This window comes from Cyprinus carpio, chromosome A25, assembly GCF_018340385.1.
Source record: "Cyprinus carpio isolate SPL01 chromosome A25, ASM1834038v1, whole genome shotgun sequence".
Classification (NCBI taxonomy): domain Eukaryota; kingdom Metazoa; phylum Chordata; class Actinopteri; order Cypriniformes; family Cyprinidae; genus Cyprinus; species Cyprinus carpio.
Genome location: NC_056596.1, coordinates 17509877 through 17529972, shown reverse-complemented (window position 1 = coordinate 17529972; position 20096 = coordinate 17509877). Strand labels below are relative to the sequence as shown.

Sequence of the window (20096 nt, the reverse complement as noted above, 5' to 3'; positions counted from 1 at the left end):
CCCGTCTCCATATTTCATCCACCACCCTTTCTGTCATGACTGGAAGCACTGAAAAGCCCCTGAACATTGTCCCTGTTAGTTTAGCAGGCGTGCATGTGGGCCGCCGCACTGTGAAGCGTTAAAGCAGGTGTCACGCTCAGGAGATATATATGACGGGCCGAGTGCAATAGCATTGATGCACTGTAAATGGCCTCTGTGTACATGGATCGCACTACTACTGTGTTTACTATAAAGAGAAACACCACCCTCCAGCATATCAACAACAAAAAAAAAAACTCTCTGTGCACATGATATCAAAAAAAAAAACCATCAACAAAAAAAACACACGCTCACTTGCAAGCACTTAGATTCATATTTTTGCCCTGTCAAAACCTTGTGAGCTGCACAATAGGTAGCACTTTAAGAAACACGCAATTCCAGAGTAAATCCAAGACAAACTAGGCAGGAGAAAAATATATTTCTGAGTAAGTGACAAATAGAGGACTTGATTTAATTCAAGCAAAATCAAAGAAAAAAAGGGAGCGACATTTCGAACAAAATCTGGCCAAAACAAGTTCATTTGGAGTTTGTTTGTAACATCTATTTTTGAATCCATATTTATTTATTTATTCATTTATAATAAAATGTGATCACATCATTTACAAATAAAATAATCTTTCATGCAATACTGAAATGTTTTGCTAAAAATAGTTTGACGGAATTTTTTTCACTTATTAGATTATTATATACTTAGCAAGATGCTAACACTGAGTCTCTCTCCTGTGCAGAGCACTATTTATAGTAAGAGCTGTAAAGAGTTGCTGCCTACGTAGAACGCTCCAAATCAGTCACTTATGAGGTGAATGTGATGCCTTCTACGTAGGCAGTAGGTAGCGAGGTGCTACGTTTCGGAACAAGAGCTATTGTTTCCGTAATTACAAACACACACCCACGCTCGCACCAACACACGTTTGCACACGTACACACGTGGCATTCCTCCAAATAAAGCATGCAAATGCCGTGTTGGAGAAATGTGGCCCAGAGTGCATAATTTAGCAGAAAAGGTGGTGGAGAGAGGGGGAAAGGCCGTGATTATATGTACAAAACAAGAGGGACAAAACACTAGAGACAGGCATAATAACCAAACATGAACTCACAAACCCTAATGATGACACCAGGGACGAGAACAGTTGCTGCTGAACCAAGCAGAAAATTGCTGGTCATTTGTAAACAGGTAACGATGCGGGCCAGGTGTGTGAGCATATGTAGCCGAGCGGGGACGAGTGTGTGTGTGTGTGTGTGTGTGTGTCCGGCTGGTCAGCTATCAGGCTCATTAGCCGAGCCACTGCCCACTTGGATGACTTCATCTGTTGTGGTACCGCCAGACCGGACATGGGCAGTCAGATATTTTGTCACTCTTATATGCTGTCAGTCTCTTCTATAATAGAGGTAGAGCAGCATTTTGAGACACAAGATATAGCTTATTATGTCTAAATCAAGAAATGTGCTAATATTAGTTCATTAGAAATAATAAGGCCTCTAGTCTTCAGGTTAAAGCATTCAGATTGAGGGTCCCGGGGCCCTAGAGTGCTCAGTTCACACTATACAGTGTTCAGCTTCCTTTAGCACTCTTGGGCCCCTGATAGTCTGAGGTCCCAGCAAAATTCTTTTTCTTTTTTTTTTTTTCTTTTTTAATCAGATACATGCATTTAAAATTAGAAATATAAAATAAAAAGACCAAAAATATTGATTAAAGGTTCTCTGGAATGAGAAAGTCCCCCTTTATTTAAGCTTTATTTACATTTTGGTAATTGAAACAAAGCTCAAATTAAATTACATATAAATATTAGATGAAAAAAAAAAAAAAAACATTTTCTTGGCAGCCAGCTGAAATAAGTTTGAAGTTGATGCAATAAAACTGATACTAAAAGTTAAATATAATTAAAATAACTAATACAGAAACTAAACTAATAAACAAAAGCACATAAAATTATTAAAACTTACAGTAAAATCAAACAGTTAATTCAAAATCTAAAACGTAATTCAAAATACTAATAAATACTGTAATAGTGTTAGTGTTGATTTAGCATCAAGATACTTAGTTTTACTAATATTAATATTTTTTTTTATATTTTTCTTTCTCATTTTAATTTTAGTTGAAGTTTTGGTAATTTTGTTGTGTTTGTCATTTTTTATACATTTTTGTTTTATTTAAATGTTTATATAGTTTTTATTCATGTTTATTTCAGATTTAGTCATTTTAGTACATGAACTTAAACTAAACAAATGAAAAAACTTGAAAACTAGCTGGGAAAAAAAGTTTCAAGTTTTTATTTTCTTTTTTATTTTATTTCATTTTTTTTTTTTTTTTTTTTTTACAATATATTTTATGGTATCAGTTTGGGTTTTAGTTAACTGAAATAACATTAAATAGTTTATTAAAACTAGTGTTGGCTTATTACTTACATACATTCATACATACATACATAACTATACACTCCACCCTACCAATAACTAATATTTTTTTAAAAGTACACCCTCTTAGATACTGACTGCTAGTGGTGTGGATGTAACATCACACAAACATTATCAGTCAAAAACTGTTTATCTTAGTCATGCATGATAAATTTGAGCACTTAACATGGAAGTAAAGATAATAAAATCATAGTATTTGGCATCTTAACATGACCGCGTTCACAAGGTGACACTATTCATTAAAAAACTAAAACAGCTTTCATTAGCCATTCATTCATTCATTCATTTTATGAGTATTATTTTTTTTTTCATCAAGAAAATCTAAAAAATGAATGGATGGAAGAAACTGTATATTTTAAAATATCATAAACCTGACTAATAAAAATGTTGAGGTATCGTGTGAGCAGTTGATGAAAAAAGATTAAAAGACTTTTCAACTAGAAAACACAAGATATAAAGGTCCACAATACAAGAGGAATGGTCAGTTTAATGAAGCCATTCAGAGTATATTTGTCCTGTGTCATTTGTAGAGTCAGAAACAAGTGAAGTGAAGGTGAGCGCTTATTTTAGATTACACTAATGCAAAAATGCATTCTGGAATTGTAGTTTGTTTATCTGCATTTACAGTACACACATGCTGTACAAGCACGTGCACGCGCACACACACACACACACACACACACACACACACACACACACACACACACACACACACACACACACACAGTGTTTCCAGATGCAGAGGTTAAACTGCTGTCAGAGTGTATGGCACAGTACTGAGCATGGCATTAGATCACACTCACTCACAGAAACATTGTAAAGGCAGTCAGGCATAACAGAGCCACCCGCTGGGCCTAAAGAAGCCATTCAGACCAACACTGACAGCCCTGAGACGAGATGCCTGCAAAATATGGCTTATGAATTTCTGTGCACAAGCCTTTAACAATTGTTTCACTTTGTATCCAATCTTTGAGACTAAAAGCAAACAGGGTATCGTATTACTATTAAATGTTGAATTTCTGGAGTGAAAGAACGAAAGAAAGAAAGAGGGAAAGAAAAAGGAGGGAAAGAAATAAAGAAAGAAAGAAGAAACATTTTGGTGTTATTAAGGGCTTAGTCAGTAGTGATTTTCACTGCAATAACATCAGGATATATTCTTTCTTAATGAAGAATTTAACCCAGGATGAATTTCTACATGAGACTATAAAGATTTCTGCTTTAGCAGAGAGGCCTGTTAAGAGTATGGGAAAGATGTGCAGAGATAAATGACAAAATTAGAAGGAACTGGATCTTCTTGCAGTCCAACACTAGTCTAATACTTCTGGAAAAGCACGTCTGGAATGATGTGAAGTCTGCTCTAAAAGGTAGAAAACAATGTAGTGCTTCCTTCAAAGAATAGCTTTGGCTAAATTATAAGGCAACATTTTTTTTTCTTTCATAGAGACCATGTCATTTGACTTTGTGTTTGTTGCTGCTGTGTGGTTTAAGTTTGGAGCTCCTTCAAGTTAATTCTTTATCATCTATTTTTTTTCTTAAAATAAATTTTATACACCATCCTTTTTGTTTCTTTAACAAGTGAACATTTCCCTTATCGTATTCTACAGCATAAACAATCGAAGCACTTTGTTAGCACTAGTTTTATTTTGTTTTCCCGAATCCGCTACTAGCTTATAGCTCGTTGGCATCGCCAGCTTGTTTGCTGCTAATCTCACATTGCTTACACTCTATTCACACACATTATCACTGTTTTACTTGCTCTAATGGTGGATATGTGTCTACCTTTGAGTCCAGGTGAGGACACGTACGAGCTGTACTGAGTGCAGCTGGAGCTGAAGGCTGTAGAGAAGCAGATCCACAAACTACTAGTGAAGAAGACCCAGCTGTGAGAGCGGAGAGCCACAATGGAAACATCCCTGGCTGACACTCAGGTCCGAGGTAAGTTTATGGTGCAATGTTATTCCTACCACCTGTATTCCGTGTGTTTCTCTGCACAGGCCCCATGCACCCAGGATGCGGTGTTCCCAAGTCTCCTTTACTCCGGCGACGGGACACCATGGACACTGGGTGCACCAGCAGTGGAAGGCAAGAGCCGGGCCCCGGAGAGAACTTCTCCCCCTCCACCACCTCCAGTCTTTGAGATCTCCACCCAGAACCGCATTGCTTCCCTTCGTGAGACGGAACGCGACACTGTGGTCATCAAAGAATCCATCGTCCGGCACATCCTCACTACCTCAGCTAAAGGAAAGGTGCACACTTACTGTTCACGCTCATATTCTCAATGTTTCTGCACAGATACATTCAATCCTGAAGGGCGATGAGAGCATCAGAACGGTCATGCTTCACGCGGGGGTGAACGACATCAAGCTGCAGCAGACAGAGATTCTGAATAGGGACTTCAGGAGCCTCATCGAGATGGTAAGCAAAACATTGCCCTCGACGAGGATCATCATATCAGGACCGCTTGCCACGTATCGACAAGGACATGAAAGATTCACTAGACTGTTTGCCCTATATAAATGGTTATTGTCATGGTGTAAAGAATAGAAACTGCTCTTTGGTAATAATTGGAATCTTTTCTGGGAACATCCTAGCCTCTTCTGTGCTGATGGCGGAACTCCTGTCGGACGACATCTCCAGGACGCTACGCTCCATATGACTAGTAAGTCAAATCTCAAATAACTGCTGTGATGGCTTTTGTTCTAACCACTTAAATGACAGAAATACTTGTGTTGTCCAATCTATAAAGTCTGTGTCTGTTCCCCAAATTTTGAGATCAAAATATAAATTTAATGCAGAATCTAGAAAACATCTGGTCATGCTTAAACCAGAAAAACGCAAAATAAAAAAAAAAATTAAGCTTGGACACCTAAACATTAGATCACTCGCACACAAAGCATTTATTGTAAATGAAATGGTAATGGTTTTGATGTATTCTGCTTGACTGAAACCTTGCTTAAACCAAATGACTATATTGGTCTAAATAAGTCCACTCCACCAACCTAGTGATATGTTCATGATCCCCGTTGAATTGGTCATGGTGGCAGTGTTGCAACAATTTACAGAGATATTCTCAGTGTTAATCAGAAAACACTGTCAGATATGCAGAAAAAATCTCATCTATCTCTTGATCTGGCTACCATAGACCACCAGGGCCATATGCAGATTTTCTAAAAGAATTTGCAGATTTCCTCTCGGACCTATTGGTTAATGTTGATAAACCACTAATTGTTGGAGTCTTTAACATTCACGTTGATAATACAAATGATTTAATTATATTGCATGGAATTGATCTTACTGATGTAATCTCTTAGATTACAATTTGCATCTAGATGGATGTACTGTTACTTTTTCTACAGTTAAAAACTTGGGTGTTATATTAGACAGCAACTTGTCTTTTAATAATCTGTAACACATGTTACAGAAACAGCATTCTTCCATCTTAGAAACATCGCCAAGATATAGAACGTTACCTGTTTCTGATGCAGAAAAGCTAGTTCATGCATTCATGACCTCTAGACTGGACTATTGTAATGCACTGCTAGGAGGAGTACTGCATCTTCAATGACCAAGCTACAGGTAGACCAAAATGCAGTGGCTAGAGTCCTTACCAGTTCAAGAAAATATGATCATATTACCCCAATTTTACCGTCCATATCAGTTACAAAATATTACTACTTACTGACAATGCCCTAAATGGTTTAGCTCTTGCTTACCTAACCAGTCTTCTATCACCCAACAATCCATGATCAAAATTCACATTATCAGTCTTTGGTTGGTATGATTACATTTTTTTTGTTGGTTTGAACAGCAGTTATGCAATTTTTTTTTTGTCTATTTGCTTCTCTGTTTCTGACACAGGATGGGAATCCTGAGGTAACTAGGAATAACACTAGCTTCAGTCTGGATCCAGCCCATACGAAGATCTGAGATGACCAAGCAAGAAGAAGAGATGATGCCAACCCCTCAGAGGACCTCAGATCATGCCAACCAACATACAAAACTACCAAATTTTCCTATAAGTTTGATCACAACATATAATCATAGCTGTTAATAGTGTTCACTGTTTGTTTGAATACATGTCATTAAATACTGTAACTGCAAGAGGTTATTTTGTTATCCAGTGCCAAATTTTGATAGCCCCACCCCCTCTAATACGATAAAGAAGCATCGAACATTAAGTGCCCAACATTCCACCCTTAATTTTTTTGATTAATTAAGTGCAATTCAGGTCAAGTACTTTGATTGCAGTGCAATAGTTTGAAGAGAATCTCACTGAACAAGTTATATTTCAATAACATGTTTATAGCTACCTGAATATAGCGGTTCAGCCGTTTACATCAATTTGAAGGCCAACCTGGAAAGTTGCTAACAAGTCACTACTTTATATAAGGACTACAATTATTGTCCAATCTGTAATTATTGAGGTAGCTGTAGACCTTATTAAGCAGCTTAGCAAACTGTTTTCTAAAAACTCAAAGGAAATTAGTATGAAACACATAGCTTAAAAAAATGCTTATGCTATGTCCAAGTGTCTATGCTTGTGTATTTGCATTAAGTATGTTTTTGGCATTAGTTACAAACCAAAACTCACCTAATCAATGCAACAACAGACCAAGCTTCAGATTTTGTGTATGTTGTATTAGTAGCTCCGCTTGTGAGCGATGCTAATGCTCTCAGTGTGTGTGTGTGTGCATGTGCTGCAGATGTGAATTTAGCTCTGCTGGTGTTTTTCTGTGCTAGGTTTAATCAGAGTCAGACTTCTCTCAGTTCTTTTGACTGTGTTTTAATCGCCCGGGTCTGAGTCCGTCATTTCTACTTCAAACGTGTGCTGATCTTCAGTATTAACTCTAGTACAGGCTCTTATCATCAGCGATATGCCGAACACCCGCTAACCCTCCCCCTACAGACCAGGCGCTGCTGGTTATGAGTTCAGGCAACTAGTCACAGCAAACTTCCCCATCAGAGCATTTATATCAAAGCTTTTACAGTATTACATAGAAGAGCTGAAATAGAGAGTGGGAGTGTTTTAAATGAGATATTTCTCAGTTTTGACTGTACGCCCCAGGACATATTTAGAGAGGGGCTGGCTTGAGTTGTCTCATTTACAGGAAGATGAGGAGAGATGGCAAAATATAAGCTGTATGGAGTGATGTAGTGTCTATGTTTAATTCATAGCCAACTTTTTTTTTTAAGTATATTCAGATATTTGCAATTTGTATATTTATATGCACAAATGGCAGATGCTATTTGCACCCTGGTGTAAAAGACAATGTTATTAGACAGAAAGTAAATAGTATAATGTAGTATATAATCTAAACAGTCATTTTTTATTAACTAAATATGTAAAGATTACTGTTTTTAAAATGTAATTTGTAGATGATTTGTAAGATGAATTGCAGATAAATTTGAAAAGCCAAAAACAACAACAAAAACATGTCTTACCTTAATGTAGATGGCGAGGCAATGTCCAGGAAAAAAAGTGGGGGGGAAAGAGATAGGGTAAATTATTTAAAATATTTCTAAACATTCAATAAATATAAAAAAATATATATATATTATTATAATTATTTCTTTATAAATATGAATATTCAATAAACATCATGATAATAAATCATAAAACTAATAAGTTATAAAATTATACAAATATAATAAATATTCAAAATTCTTATGAAAATGTATCATAGCTCTAGCACTCTAGCTCTATATCCATCTATCCATCTATCTATCTATCTATCTATCTATCTATCTATCTATCTATCTATCTATCTATCTATCTATCTATCTGTCTGTCTGTCTGTCTATCTATCCATCCGTCTGTCTGTCTATCTATCTATCTATCTATCTATCTATCTATCTATCTATCTATCTATCTATCTATCTATCTATCTATCTATCTATCTATCTATCTATCTATCTATCTATCTATCTATCCATCTATCTATCTATCTATCCATCTATCCATCTATCTATCTATCCATCTATCCATCTATCTATCTATCCGTCTGTCTGTCTGTCTATCCATCTATCCATCTATCTATCCATATATCTATCTGTCTATCTATCTATCTATCTATCTATCTATCTATCTATCTATCTATCTATCAAGGGTTTTTAATAACTTTAGTATGAGGAGAACTGAAGAATGTATTAAGAAATGGACATTAAAATGTAGATAATCACCGTAAATTAAGTCATTAACCAAAATTATTATTTTTTTTTAAAGATTTACAGCACTATTATTATGAATCTAAATATAATTGTTACTAATGTCTTACAACAGTACAATACAGTACAGTAAGAAATAGCCTCTTTGAATTATGTGAATGTACGGTAGGGAGCCAGAGCAGGTGAAAGTCATCTTCTATGTTTTTCCCATAATGCCGTGCTAAGAGACACTAATGTTCTCACTGGAGACCAGCTAACATGCATCATTCACTGTCTATTCACATTCAGTTTTCTACAACAACTCAGGCTGACAACAACAAATTCACCTCACCATTCATCACAAATGATTTTACAACTAAACAAGACCAATCAGCACAAACTACTGCAAGAACATAATAAGACTCGTTTCCATTTCTTTATTCTCTAAAGGAAGTACTTGACATCTGAGCAGGACCACCCTGCATCCTCTGCTCATCCAGCCCTCAAACCACAGCACAGGGGTCGCCAATGCGCCCTACAGCGGGTCAGAGGGGCGAGCGGCAGCTCTGTCAGCGCGGGGGAATAGAGACACGCGTGAGAGAGGCCTCTGCTGGTCTGCTCCTCTGAGAGAGCCGGCCGGTACCTTCTCATCACCCATTTATCACTCCTGCCAACAGACCTAAGTCTGAATTACTCATCCACTATCACACTATCACTGACGGAGAGAGAGAGAGAGAGAGAGAGAGAGAGAGAGACATCCTCGGTCTCCCAAAATAAATAAATAAATAAACACATATACACATAAATATATACAGACATTTATACATACGATGATAATAGTTCTGGGTGGTAACTGATTATGTGTGGATGAATCAGATTCCAAAATTAAATACTAATTAAATTCTATTAAATTAAATTCTAATTAGATTATATTATCTTTTAAAATACTAAGACTAAATTTTTACATGATAACTCAATATTTACAAAATTGCAGTAAATTATTTATAAATCATTGATTCTCCCTAATTATTTTTTTTTATTATTATTATTATATTTTTTTTTTTACATTGTACTTTCTAAAAAAAGCCCATCGCTTATAAATGTCTGGAAGCCTTCCAGTTTTGTGGAACTGCACACAGAGACTGGACAACAGTCAGGCGGTTAAATCTGAGTAGTCACACTCCATAAACAAAGAAAATATTTCATCTTTTTTTTTTAGTAAATTTTGTTTTTATTGACTTATTTATTGTTTTTATTAGCTTTTCATAAATTTATGAAACATGCAGTTCCTTCAAAAAGCATGACAATGTCATGTTTAATACACTTCATGTGGTTAATAACAAAGAATGGAACACATTTTCTCTCTCTTTTACTCTTTGTATGTAGTAAATAGGTTAAGTTAAAAGTAATCTAAAAGTAATTAAAAATTAGTCTGATTATAATACATAAAATGTTTAATGTAATAGATTATGTTACTAACTACATTTTGAATTTGTATTCAGTAATGGACTACCCAGAATTGTGTATTATATTTCATTAAAGAAAAAATAAACAAATAAATAAATAAAAAATAAAACTATATATAACATTTTTTTAATAAGAAAAAGAAAACAACCAATGATGACAACCTTGACCTGTTGTACAGTAGGGAAGCTAAAGACAGATGCCAGAGTTGAAGGACAATGGCCCTGGGCAAAGAGACACTTCTGCAACACACACACACACACACACAGACGATGCATGGTCCGCCTGTGGGACAACAGTTGGCATGGTGGCACAGAGCCTGCTTCCCTTAGGCACACACTCCAGTTCTGCTTACACACACACACACACACACACACACACACACACACACACACACACACACACACAACCACACACACACACACACACAGCTTTACTCAGTCTCCACCTAAACATTGACCCTTATCTGCCAGAAAATCCTCTTCTGAACGAAGCAAGGTCATATATTTTCATTCCTGCATCTTCAAAATCATCCACCTCAATCTCAGAAGCGGCTAAGGCCATAAACATACTTCAGGAAAGAACATGAACACAGATGCTTCTCGCTACACAAGCTCACTGCACTCTGAAATATGTCAGAAAGCAATTCATACCAAAACATAAGCATTCAGGTGTTGAATAAAAAAAAGAGATTGCATCAAATCTATTCTAGTCAGTTTTCTTTTATAAGTCAATTATGGTCATGATCAGCCGTTAGATTCACTCAAATGCTCTCTTTGACGCAAACAAGAGTACATGAGATGAGTTTGGGAATTAATCATTTATTTGAATAGCATCTTTTCAATGAATCTGGTGATATGGCTCACAAACCCGGTATGGATTCATTCTCAAGTTGAACTCTTTGCTGCATCTATTAGCTCAAATAAGACAAATGACCAATTTGTGAATAAAACATTCTTTTTAAACAGATGTTTTCAATGAATCACTTAATCTGGTTCACAAAACCAGCCTTAATGATTCTTTTGCGAATCTGACCAGTCCAACTGTTTTGCATCTTCATGACTTCATCATGACTTCAGATATTTTTTAATGAATCTGGTGATCTGGTTTAAAAAACTAGTCTGGATTCATGAATCATACTGGTGTGTATAAATTACAACACTTATATTAATCCAAATGGTACAGTTTTAAAAATTTACATGAAAGAGCTGTTTTTTTCCAGCGTGACTCCGGGGGACTTTAATAAAGGATGCGAGACACAAGAAGTATTTCTAAAGAGAGAAGGCTGCACAAATCTACACACTGCATTCAGACGGCCCCGTAAAGAGAGAGCAGAGAGAGAAGGAGAGTTTGAAAGAGAGAGCGAGAGTGAGACAACGAGGTAATAACAAATGTCCCATTGTGTGCGGCTGTGCTGTGATTTATGTAAGGTGTGGCTGGATGAGGGAGATAATGCCAAGCGAAATGCTTCATTTCATAAATCTATTCCAAAGGCTTCTGTTCCCACCTCTACACACACACACACACCTCCGTCTCACCTGCTATTGACATCCAAACAAGTACTCTCTGTTCACTGCTAAGCAATGATGCAGTATCACAGGAACTAGGGCTCGAGTCGGGCTCTCTGGGGCCCACACACACACACACACACACGCATATACATAAACAAGGAGGAGAAAGCGAGAGGGGAACTTGTATAAGCAAAAAGCCGCCACATAATCAACAAACACTCAATTACCCAGTGTCCTTTTCTCCCTCTGATATTAATAACACATGCTCTTGGTCTACACGCACCGCTATAGGCTATTAAACGCGTCGGTGCAAAGGACAAACAGAACAAACAGGGAAAAATCGTAACATGAGAGATGTGGAAACAATCCCAATCTCCATTCCAAGGCTAAATGCAGGTGATCCCCGACGCTGGGCAGGTGGGAAATTAGTTTGCTCCACTGAGACTTCAGGTAATGGAGGCGAATGAGATTCCCACACACACCCCAGCCAACATGAAATAATAATGTCTTGGAAATATAACAGGCTACATTTCCATTTGCTCTGTTTGGAAGTGATGCATCTCTTTTGAGTGGGTCCACCGCACAAGAACTGTGTTTGGAGGCGATGGGTTTTTCCCGACATACAACTGAAGATCAAGGAGAAATTTACAGGATTGAATTTTTTTTTTTTATTATTATAATTTTTTTTTAAGATAAAATGTTTTAATCTTTTCTTGGTCCTATAATACTTTACTTTTTTCAATAATTGTTGTCATTCTTTGTCACTATAATCTAATAATTTTCTTCACTGACGTTATCATCTGGTTTTTGTTCATGACCGAAGTAAATCAAGGAATTAACATGATGGACAGCAAAGTAAGAGATATTAAATAAGAAAGTGCAGGAAGTGTCAATTTAAACACCTGTTCCAATGGCCCACAGGAGTCCCTGAAGACAGAGATATTGCTCTGGTGTATAATGTGGAAATAAACATTGAAAGCAAAGCAAGAAAAGCAAAGCAAAAGCAAATAAAAAAGCAAACCAAAGCAAAACAAAACAAGACAAAAAAAAAACAGTGATGAAATGAAGTGATGCAAAAAAAGAAAGTAAAGTGAAACAAAAAACAAAACAAGCAAAGCAAAAACTAACAAAAGTGATGCGAAGAAAAAGGCAAAGCAAAACAAAAATATCAATGCAAAACAAAAAAATAAATAAATGAAACAAAACAAAAGCAAAACAAGCAAAAAGAAAAAAAATCCAAGAAAAACAAACAAAAAAAAAACCATCAAAAATAAGCAATTCCAGAAAAAATGGATGTGAAGCAAAGCAATAAAAGCAAAGCAAAACAAAAACAAAACAGTGATGAAGTGAAGGGAAGTGATGCAAAAAATAGCAAAGAAAAGAAAGTAAGGTGAAACAAAAAACAAAACAAAGCAAAAACTAACAAAGAAAAGTGATGTGAAGAAAAAAAAGCAAAGCAAAACAAAAATATCAATACGAAACAAAAAATTAAGTGAAACAATCCAAAAGCAAAACAAGCTAAAAGGAAGAAAATCCAAGAAAAAAACAAACAAAAAACATCAAAACTAAGCAATACCAAAAAAAAAAACTGATGTGAAGCAAAACAAAAAAGCAACGCACAGCAAAACAACTAAAAAGTTATGTGAAAAAAAGCAAAGCAAAAAAACAAAAACAAAACAAAAAAATACAGCAAAACTAAACAATAAAAAAGCTAAACAAAATCAAATCAAACAAAACAAGTGGCCATTCACAGAGAGCGCGTTTTTTGCATTTAAAACGTGAGACACAGGGTAGTGAAAAAAAAAGTCAAGGTCTAGAGAAGCTGAATTTATTTTAACTTAAGCTTTGTTTTTTTAGAATGCTGCGAGATGCTAGAAAAGACATGAGCGCAGTGGTCAAACATGTCTAGCTCACGTTTACTTAGAAAAACAATGGAAAAGCAGCATAGAGGAATGCTAAAGCGTTTGAACAGCTCCACAGAAAATCCCTGCATTAGCACTGAGTTCTCCTCGTGAAGTGTCCAGACGGTTGGATCTGTCTCTCTCAGATCTGTCTCGGTGGAGGTGAGCCAGACGCTGTGTCTACAGCAGGGCACCGGAGCGCAGTGGAGACACCTCGCTCTTACTGTCTTTGTCTCAGTGGCGACAGGCTTCGGCCAGAGTCCAGTCACCTGGGATGAGACCAGCCCTGTCCTGAACAGAGCGCTTTCTCCTTTTTTCTTCTTTCTTCCACAACAAAACATACAACATGTGGACTAACTTGGAGAGTTACACCATAGTAAAAAAAAAAAAATAGTACACTGTAAAAAAAAAAAAAAAAAAAAAAAAATAATTAATTATATATATATATATATATATATATATATATATATATATATATATATATATATATATATATATATATATATATATATTTATATATATATATATATATATATATATATATATATATATATATATATTTTCTAAATTGTAAATAAGTGTTAATTCCAATAATTTCAAATTATAATTTCGATTCACAATTAATTGAATAGAAAAACAACAAAAAAGGCTGTTCAGCAACCATGATATAGTCCAAATCCATGTTTGGATTTATTAAACTGTGTCACTAAAAATGTTTGATTGCAAATTTATGCACAAACAGTCATGGTAAGGAACACAGACTGCCTGTATGACACTTTCATTTGAGCAGAATATCTAAACTCCAATTTACATGTCTGTCGATGTTTTAAGTGCATTCTACATTGTCTTAGTCATGGGTAGAAAAAAAAGTCTTCGATTAATATTTCTCATCATAGTTTCTTTAACGTAATTAACACTACTTAAAACAGTTGCAGATTTCAAACATGATTGCTTGAATCGATTTATGCCTGTTGAACTTCCACAATAAATGTAGCTACTTTACTTCAAACACGCTTCTGTTTGTCTCACTGTAAGTTGAAAATATCGGTGCAATGCTGTTTGAGTTTCTGATGCCGGTGAGGCTTTACCTGAGTCTCTCCCGCTGCACCGTACAGAGCTGAGCAGGCACATGAGAGGATAGTCCACATCTAATTACCGTGGCTTAATTAGTATCGGGGCTAAACCTCCACGGGGCACCTCCAATCTTAATTCATATGCTGACAGGGAGGAACAAGTGTTAATGTGCTGTATTTATGTTAATACTCCCAAAGTGTATATGCGTGTGAGAGTGTGTGTGTTGGCGTGTGAAGTTATTTTGCCATACATGAAATGCCTTCCTTTACAATTAAACCAATAAAAAGTGTACATGTATGTGTGCATTTGACAAATGTTTAGATTTAGAAAAGAGCCACCAAAACTAAAATTTAATTCATCCAAAAATGAAAGTTTAGTCAAATGTCATTCCAAACCCATAAGAGAACTGTTCATCTTCCAAACACAAAGAAAGATCTTTTTAAAGAAACTTGAGATTTTTGTCCCTCCATTGAACTATCCCTTTAAAAATGTTTTTTTAATAATAATAAAAAAAATCATTATAATCAGTTCTGAAACTAGATATATGTTTTAAAAACATTATGTACATAAGTCGTCTTATGATTTGGCAATACCAAAAGGTTGACATCAAATCCTATTACATCCACAATAAACCTCGAAAAAGGTTATGTGAAAATGAAGTTCATGTCGCTTTTCACAACTGTTGTTTTTACAAAATTACCTTTGCACCAATATATTCCACTAGCAAAGTTTTTTTTTTTTTTCTTTTAGTTTGCCCTCTTGTTCAGGAAAATTAATGTCTATGTGCAGAATATAATTCATCATGCACTGAAAGCAGAGGTCATTCAGGAAATGATAGTAGGTAAGATTAGGTCTCTACCACAGAGACATTCACACACACACACCGTACACAAACACATGTGTATGAACACACCACAATCCAGGAACTTCCTCACACTCCTTGGCCTTGACTTTGCCAAGTGCACAAGTGAGACAACTCTCAAGGTTTCTGTGAAAGAGATTCTCATGGACAAAGTCAAATCCCAAACTTCTCTAAAAAGAAAGTAATGTGGCAGTACCACGGTAATATCATAGTACTTTAATATATACCATGATACTGAACGATTACCACAACAGCATTTGCTTGGTTCTCCAATAGTTTTATTTCCAATTTCACCTCATAGTGCTAAAAGAATACCAGGCTATGCAATGAGACCTGGTCTGAGATACGGTCTGGGAAGATATTACGATGAAATTTCCGTAATGTAGATCACAGGTCTATAGGGAATCAGTAAAGCTATTCAAGGGCAAAGTATTTACACACACACACACACACACACACACACACACACACACACACACACACACACAGTCGGCTGGTCAATACTGAATCAGAGTGTACAGGGCCACCCCTGCATAGAGATCACACATTAATCCCTTGCATTAATTATTGACACCAAATTTAATTTGAAAAGCAAACGTACACCAATCCACTGGTCAGATTTTAATAATGCAAACAGGCAATGTAGGCTATAATCACATTGCTATTGATTAATATACAACTAAGAGTAGTCAGGCATACATGATAACCCATAAACATATCAGAGACTACATCAGTGAACTGAACGCACTGGATTATGGGTAGAACACATGTATGATTCTCTAAATCGCCTATACGCCATGGAGAATCTGTAACTACAGGCAATATAATAACACAATGATAGTGGTGATTATGCAAATTAATGATGAAACAAAATGTTACAGATAACGTAAACAAATACAAAAAAAATACAACACTACTGACGATTACTTAAAGAAGACAATAAAACATTACTGATTGCATAAAAAAACATGTTACGCTGATGATATGAATAAATAGAAAAAATACTTAAAACCATTACTGACAATTCTATAAATGAACAAAGCTGTTGATCCACTGACAGACGGAGGTGGGCACAGACAGCTGAGTTAGTTTGGGCAGGAGGAGGTTTGGGATGATAGTGTTGAAAGCCGAGCTGAAGTCCACAAACAGGATCCTCACAATAAGTCCCCGGTCTGTCTAGATGTTGCAGAACATAATGCAATCCAATGTTTACTGCATCATCCACAGACCTGTTTGCTCTGTAGGCAAACTGAAGAGGATCCAGCAAGGGGCCATACTGTCCTTCAGGTGGGCCAGCACCAGTTTTTCAAATGACTTCATGACTACAGACGTTAGAGCCACAGGCCTGTAGTCATTTAGTCTTGTAATTTTGGATTTCTTTGGGATGGGGATGATGGTGGAGCCTCTGAAGCATGAAGAGACTTTCCTACAGCTCCAGTGATCTGTTGAAGATCTGTGTGAAGAAGGGGGCTAGTACAAGATTTAAGACAGGCTGGTGTAACACCATCTGGGCCTAGTGCTTTTTTTCTCTTCTGCTTCCAGAAGACCTGGCGCACCTCGTCTTCACTGATTTGAGGTGTAGGTGTGGGGGAGGAGAGGGGGGTTGCAGGAGGTGTGAATGGTTATGTGGAGAGGTGTTCAGGGCGGGTGTGGGGTGTTTTTTCAAACCTGCAGTAAAACTCATTCAGATCAGTTGTTGGTTCTCCACAGTGCTGGGGGGTGGTGTCTTGTAATTGGTGATCTCCTTCAGACTTTTCCACACTGATGCTGAGTCACTGTAGGTGAACTGAGTCCGTAGTTTTTCAGAATAATTCCTCTTTGCCACTCTGATCTACTTTTCCAGTGTGTATTTGGCCTGTTTATACAAGACATTGCCCCCCTTCCTGTAAGCATCTTCTTTGGCCTAACGGAGCTGTCTGAGTTTTGCAGTGAACCACGGTTTGTCATTGTTGTAAGTTAAATGAGTCCTGGTAGGAATGCACGTCTTCACAGAAACTGATATAAGATGCTACAGTCTCTGTGAGCTCGTCCAGATTGGTGGCAGCAGCTTCAAAATCACTCCAATCAGTGAGGTCAAAACAAGCTTTTAAATCCCGCTCTGCTTCATTAGTCCATCTTTTTACAGTCCTTAATACAGGTTTAGCTGATTTCTGTTTCTGCTTGTAGGTCGGTATAAGATGAACCAAACAGTGATCAAAGAGTCCCAAAGCTTACCATGGAACAGTGATATGCATTCTTTATTGTGGTGTAACAGTGATCAAATATATTACTGTCTTTGGTGGGACATGTGATGTGCTGTCTGTATTTTGGCAGTTCAAAGGAGAGATTTGCTTTATTAAAGTCCCCAAGAATGATTAAAACAGAGTCCGGGTGTTGTTGTTCTGTCTCTGTGATCTGATCAGTGAGTTTCTGTAAAGCTGAGCTCATGTGCACTTGCGGAGAAATGCAAACACTCACAAGAAAGAACGAGTGAAACTCCCGTGGCAAATAGAACGGCTTGCAGTTAACGAAGAGCACTTCTAGATCGGGACAGCACATCTTCTTTAACACTGTTACATCTGTACACCACTTTTCGTTGATGTAAAAGCATGTTTATTGCTGCACGATTTCCCCATTGATTCTGTGTTGTGATCTGCTCTGAACATCTGGAAACTCAGCAGATTTAACACACTGTCCGGTATGGTGTCATTCAGCCTGGTTTCCGTGAAACACAGAGCAGTAGAGTGTGAGAAATCCTTATTTGTCCGGGAGAGCAGAAGAAGTTTCTTCATTTTGTTGGGTACAGAGCAGAGGTTCGGCAGATGGATGCTAGGCAACGGCATTCGAAATCCGCGCTGCCTGAGCTTCACAAGGGCGCCAGCTTGCTTCCCCCATTTGCGTGTCCTGAAGCGCTTGATCAGCGCCGCTGCACCGCCAACTACTATGTCCAGCAAAACATCAGAATAGTCAAAAACCGGTAATATATCGGGTGATGTGTGGTCCCGAATGTCCTGCAATGCGTCTCTGGTGAAACTGATTGCAATGATATAACTAAAGACATGACAATCTAACAAAAACAACTGTGGAGCATGCCACGGAGGCAGCCATCATCATCGTTGCCATCTAGTGAGAACTGGACCTTAACCCTTATGTGTTGTTGGGGACGTTTTCGTCCACTAGGGGGTAAAGTTGAGTCTTATTTTGGCCACAACTTTCTCTGTGTTTCAGCTAATGGAATGATTTTTGGTGACAAATCTTATTTTGACACATATTTTGGGAAAATGCTTTGAAAATTTTCAAAAACTTAACAATACACTTTTGGCAAATTCACTACCCTTTCGCTATGTTCGTGGATGAAAACATGCACTAAATTAAACTGCTGTAAAAATGTATCAGATAAATATTTTTTTCTAATTTTTTGCATAAATCTATTAATCAACCTCAGTCCTGATCAAAACTACCAAAATGGTTAAAAAAAATCCAAGATTTTAACTCTTTAATTACCAAGTTCATAAAATGATGTCACTGATTTGGGGAAAAAAATTGTGGACTGGATATTTTTTTTACCTTTTATCAAAGTGATTGTGGACTGGATATTTTTTTTACCTTTTATCACATTCTTGGGCATGTCAAAGATTAGTAACAACTTTGGCTTTGATGCATTGTTAGTTTTTGTGCAGCATTAGATTTAAATTTTTTCTCCCTCATTTGTTGTTCGTGGCTGTTTTTGCCCCATTGACTTCCATTATAACGACATTTTTTGATTGCAAAGCCATATCACAATATAATCATGCATTCTTGATTGTTTGTGGTTTTCCCTTTTGGTAAGAGGTAAAATTTGTTATTTTTACAGTTGATCACTAGGTGGGACCATTAACCCTTTAGACAGGCCTGTGCAAAAAAAAGGCTTAGTTTCTGGCTTGTATATGGAGTAATATGGAGTATAACAGCAAATTATAGTGTTTGTGTATGTGTGAGATTCTTGATTGTTGGTGGTTTTCCCTGTTGGGAAGAGGTAACATTTGTTATTTTTTACAGTTGATCACTAGGTGGGACCATTAACCCTTTAGATAGGCCTGGGCAAAAAAAAGGCTTAGTTTCTGGCTTGTACTGTATATGGAGTTATATGGAGTATAACAACAAATTATAGTGTTTGTGTGTGTGTTCGTGTGAGAGAGAGAGAGAGAGAGAGAAAGAGAGTGTGAGAGAGACCTTTGTGCACTTACCTTGATGTATCTGAAAAAATCCAAATATGCACCTCAGCTCTCAGAACTACATGGAGTAAACAATAAAAAAAGAAGTGTGTTTATGCACCTGCTGCCTTTTGATGGTGAAAAGTACGTAAAACCTATGTGTGAAAATAATGTCTTTTCTTAATGGTAAAGCCAGTTTAAAACCTTAAAATCCTGTAAAAAAATCTACTTCGCATCAAATTTATGAACATAATGTAATATGAACCAAAATGCAATACCAACTTCAAATAAGCTGCAGCTCGCTGGAGGGGTCAAGCTGCATAATCATTTCTAAAACTTTGGTACAAGTCAAGCCCTTTCTCGTGTGTTGCTTGCTGCTCTTCCTCACCATCAAATGACCAGCAGGATGGCATGCAAGTGTTTAAATCCACGTACTTTGCTTTTGTTTAGTCTATACTTATCACCACCATTAAAAGGCAGCAGGTGCATAATTACACTTTTGTTTACTCCATGT

General features: G+C 36.7%; 1 protein-coding gene and 1 long non-coding RNA gene across 3 annotated transcripts in view; one reads left to right on the top strand and one right to left on the bottom strand.

The window, feature by feature from the left end:
* LOC122135638 (WW domain-containing oxidoreductase-like) overlaps positions 1–20096 on the bottom strand; it is a 193225-nt gene that overhangs the window by 43024 nt on the left and 130105 nt on the right. The gene's annotated exons all lie outside the window — the stretch shown is intronic.
* LOC122135639 lies at positions 4398–6531 on the top strand. The gene is made up of 3 exons (XR_006153636.1): positions 4398–4869; positions 5046–5113; positions 6313–6531. It is a non-coding gene; the product is annotated as an uncharacterized LOC122135639 (long non-coding RNA).